A 5,496-nucleotide genomic window follows, 5' to 3' on the forward strand; every position below is an offset into this window, starting at 1 on the left:
AGTCATCTGTGCTCTATTTCTAGCCATTTGAGAGATGAAGTCACTTGTAGGGTGTGAGTGATCATTTTAGGCATGTTAGATGGGGACTTCGTGTCTTTAGACATCATCTTCAGATTAAATTATTCATACTCACAATGCAGTGAAAATACTGATGAACTCTGTTTTGATTTTTGAAGGAGGCTACCTCAGAAGTGGGCGTCTACACTGGAGAGACCTGTGTTTAGTCCAGTAAAGTGGATCTGGATCTTGATCTCGTGGTGACCCCATACTTGCATGGTAAACCTGCCAAAAGCCACACTAAAGACTGCCTTTTTGTCTATATGGCAGTTGTTCAAAACACCTCCATGACAGTGAAATTTAGGAGTGACTGGAAATCCAATCCCTCTGATAGAAAGTACAATATATACTTCCGTGCTTGATACATACCTCAGTTTTCTTCAAACAAACTGTTAGCACAAAGCAAATTAAAGCTCATGAGTACAGAAACTGTATTCTTTGGCAATCTTCCAAATGAGGACAGCCAGTAGAAAAATCCATCCTGCTGTATGCATCTTGTCTTTGATAGGCTGCAGGCATTAGGAGATGGCAAGGACCCTGCAAAGAAAGGAGAGCCTTCTTCCAAAAACAGCTTGCTAACCTCTAAATGCTAACTACAAATGACTTAAGATGTAAACAAAACTGGAGCAAGGTCAGTAGTCTCCTTTCTCCTCTTTGGAGCCTGCAAGGATGAGGTTCCTCACAAGGATGAGTTTCTTAAATTTTTACCTCCTTTAAAGACTTTAAGATCTTTGTGACTTTATCCCACAGCCTCCAGGGAGAGACATGTAGGATCTTTATTCTAGCTTCCACACTATTGATTTTGCTCCCATTTAATATTTTAACAGAATCTGATGAACAGAGATAGTGACAGAAATGCTATCACTGTACACCATCTGCCCATACTTCCTCTGTTAATTCTCAGTTCTCTGCATAACAGCTTTAAGTATTTACTGGAGGAACTTGGTTACAGTCCCTGACAGATACTGTACCAACTTGGTAAGCTTTCCATTACCCTCTTCACGGAAATAAGACTTTCACTATTGTTTATACAACTCTCTTCCCTCTCCTCTCTCCAATAATTTCAAAACCCACTTGACTGATTTGAGCTACATTTGACAGACAGATAGTAATCTTAAAGATGGGAAGTTCCTTTCAGTCTCATAAAAATCAGCAATCACAATCAGTTGGGATAAGAGAGAAATCTAAATTAATGGTACCTCTTAGGCATTAATCATTGTTTTCCATTCCAAGAATCTGTGGTTGCGCAACTGATGCCCCTAACCATGGTCTGACTTATCTCTTGTGCAGCCAGGCAGATAGGGAAATACAGTATTGCGAGTAGTCACAGGGGCAAGAGGGATGTTTATTATGCTGGGGCACCTGGACTGCAGGATACACCTCCATTGGAAACCAGGCTTGTTAATCCCACTGCTTGTGGAAATACATGGGGTTTAGTCTGTTTTCTTAACTTCAGCAACTGGCTAGTAAAAAACCCACAATAGAGAGAACTTGCAGAGTTAAGCTGAAAACAGTGCCTATAACAATAGTTCCTCAAATACCTAAAGGAGGTCTGGGCTTAGTAACATTACTGTCTAAGAGATGGTACGTAGATTAAGCACTGCATTTTAACCCTGAAACAAATGCACTATTTTCACAAAAACTTGTCATTTAACTGTAAAAGTAACAAGGTGCATCCTCTCCAAGCATATTGACACGTATCTAGTTCCACCACACTGGGGAGGAGGGACGGGCACTGGATCTCGCCTTACGGTCCATAACTTGGACAGGCTGCCTTATCTGGTGTCCGTGCAGAAATACTGGTATGGAAATGATTCACTGTGGGAACAGTTTTACCCTGCCTATCAGCCACTCAGTTGCATTACAAGGAAATAAAGTGGTGCTGAGATTGATAATATTCTGTTGTTTTGGAGACTTGGCTAAATAAGACTGGTTTCCTAGGTATCATAGAGAGCATATGCTTCAACACCTGATACTTACATAAATCTGATATTAAGACACTTGTTTAGATGCACTTTATTTATTACTTTTGTTAGTTATTTAGGCCTAGATTGGAAAAGATATTTAGGCACTTATATCCTGTCACTTTTCCCTGACAGTTCTGGTTGTGGGACTCAGGAGCTGTTGATAAATGCCGGAGGCAAATGTACAGTTTACCTATGAGAAGTCAGTAGAGCTGCGCAAACAGAAAGACTGGGGCAGCTGGCAATTTTAAGATATTTTAATTTTCTTTCTGGGTTGACTTTCTTTCCCTGTCTAGTGTGAGCTGCCAAAACTCACAGGCATTGGCACCACAGGTAAAAGAACTGCCATAGGTACGGGCAACACTGCCAAAGCTTTGCCATGGCTCTGTTTAGGCTAGCACAGAGCTATGTCTTCGCATAGGCTGACACACATTGACTTCTTCATCACTCACCCATGGGCAATGCAAACCCTTGAAGTCTTATTTTTGCTGATGGCTGCAGCTCTGGGGAATCTTTTTGCTGATATATAGGATTTTTAGGGGATATTATTAGCTTATTTACATGAAACTCCCATTGACATGAAAAGCTTTAATATGAAACTAGGGTGGCTTCATTGTCTTGCCAAAAATACATACTCTGATAAGGCTCGCCTATAAAAGCCAGTGAGGATTAATGCATAGGTAGCATAGTGCTAACACTGTAAATGATAGTAACTCCAGTTAAGTTAAGACAGAGAAAGAGGAACCTTCCACCAAGATCCCATCTTTCCCACCTAAGAGGACAGTACCTGGCCATGTTCAATTTGGGTTCATCTTTGAATGGTTATATTAATCACCAATGAAAGATGCCCAACCACGTACAGCTTGTTACTTTTTGCTATGTTTGCATGTGCATACATTCATTAGCAAAGATTTCTAGCATCCTTGCTTCTGTTCTGCATGGTCATCTTGATGCCATAGAGCAACACCTTGTAACAAGCAGTGAGGGATAGCTGCCAGGCTGCCTGCTGCCTGTGTATTCTCCACAAGTCTGCAACATATGCGATCCTATCTGCATCTCTACATGTGAATGGTTGTGATGGGTATGGCAGGGCTTTTGGGTCTAGCCATCATCCCCTACTGCAGTTGTATCCTAAAGATTCATGAACAGGATTTTCAGAAGCAGCTCAGTGACTTAAAAGCATCAGTTTTTATTGGATGTCAATGGTATACGTGCTCCCACAACATTTAGGTCCTTTGAAAACTCTCTTCTCCAATAATAAGGGAGTCCATAGGCAAACTTCTTTAGATCACTTCCTGCCTCAATTAGCAGTAATTAACAAGAACACATGTGGCACTGCACTGCAGAAGTAGCTAAAAATGGCATTGCCTAGAGGATGCAGCTGTAGGATCAACACAATTAATTCTCTTTTGGTACATGAAACTGTTAGGATCTCTTCAAACTTGTAATCAGTAATCCATTTCTCCATTTGATATGACACCCAAGATTCAATATACCACTTTCTCTGGTTCCTACTTGCTCACCCCAGTAACTTTATTAACACAAGTCTAGGCTATGAGCACACAAAGACTTGAGTGCCTATTTCACAGCTGTTCCCTGCCATGATGTGGCATCCTTACAGATGTGGCCCTATCCCATGTGGGGATGCAGCACTCAAGTAAGAAGGAAGGGGGATGTGCAGGCCCTGCCCAGCAGCAAAGGTATCTGTGGTATGAGATAGGTCAGTTCTCTTTTCCACTTCCTTGCTTGTTTTCTTGTTCGTTTGCAAAAGGAATCAACAGTGGCATGTCATTGCATGACTCAGAACTGGAGCCCCCAGTACAGGTAAATAGCACGTAGACTTTCATCTGGTTCTGCCCCAGACCAGCCTGGCCCATGAGCTTTGCTGGGGAGTCAAGAGATGGGAACTGGAGGTTTCCTTTTTGAAAAGGCATCAGAGAAGACGGAGTGTACCTCAGTCCTAGCTCCTCCAAGAACAAAAATCAGCTAATTGTACAATCATAGAACCACAGAATGGTTTGGGTTGGAAGGGACCTTAAAGGTCATCTAGTCCAACCTTCCTGCCATGAGCAGGGACATTTTTCACTAGACCAGGTTGCTCAAAACCCCATCCAACTTGACCTTGAACACTTCAGTGATGGGGCATCCACAGTTTCTCTGGACAACCTGTTCTACTGTCTCACCACCCTCATAGTAAAGAATTTCTTCCTTATATCTAATCTAAATCTACCCTTTTAGTTTAAAATCATTGCCCCTTGTCCTGTCACTACAGGCCCTGATAAAAAGTTTCTCTCCATCTTTCTTATAAGATCCCCTTTAAGTACTGAAAGGCTGCAATAAGGTCTCCCTAGAACCTTCTCTTCTCCAGGCTGAACAGCCCCAGCTCTCTCAGCCTTTTTTCATAGTGTTCTAGCCCTCTGATCATGTTGGTGGCCCTCCTCTGGATCCAGTCTAACAGACCCATGTCTTGTGCTGGGGGCCCCAGAGCTGGACACAGTACTCCAGGTGGGTCTCACTAGAGTGGAGTAGGTGGAAAGAATCACCTCCCTCGACCTGCTGGCCAGGCTGTTTTTGATGCAGCCCAGGATACGGTTGGCTGTCTGGGCTGTAAGCGCACGTTGCCAGCTCACATCCAGTTTTCCATTCACCAGTACCCACAGGTCCTTCTCCACAGGGCTGGTCTGAATCCATTCATCCACCAGCCTGTACTGATACTGGGAGTTGCCCCAACCCAGGTGTAGGACCTTGCACTTGGCCTTGTTGAACTTCATGAGGTTCACATGGGCCCAATCCTCAAGGCCGTCAATGTTCTCCTGGATGTCATCCCTTCCCTCCACCGAATCAACTGTACCACTCAGCTTGGTGTCATCCGCAAAATTTCTGAGGGTGCACTCAGTCCCACTGTCTTTGTCATTAATAAAGATACTGAACAGTACTGGTCCCAATATGGAATACTGAGGGACACCACTTGTTGCTGATCTCCATTTGGACACTGAGCCTTTGACTGTAACTGGATGCAGGCATCGAGCAAATTCCTTATCCATCGAATAGTCCATCCATCAAACCCATATATCTCCAATTTAGAGGTAAGAATGTTGTGGGGGACCATATCAAAGACCTTACAGAAGTCCAGGTAGTTGACAGGTAGCTTGCTTCTGCTAAGCTTGGAGTGGCTCATCCTGCACTGCGTATCCCAAGGACATCAGAGGTGATACCAGCATTTCAAATTGCACCTGGTGGGATCCCGCTTGCCTGGAGGCTCCCTGCAGGTGAAAGTCCAGCCTCACTGGCTCTGGGCTCTTCTCTGGGCTCCTCCTGCAACTGGGAAATGCCAGAGGATCCAGCCCGCAGCAGGGAAGGAGTTAAGTGCTTGACCAGCTGCCGTCTATGAGGCACTGAATTCTTTCCCCGTGCGATCCAGCAGCCAGCGTCAGGACAACACTATATTTAGAAGGCTGATAAAGGTTTGGTGCTG

This window comes from Buteo buteo, chromosome 8, assembly GCF_964188355.1.
Source record: "Buteo buteo chromosome 8, bButBut1.hap1.1, whole genome shotgun sequence".
NCBI lineage: Eukaryota > Metazoa > Chordata > Aves > Accipitriformes > Accipitridae > Buteo > Buteo buteo.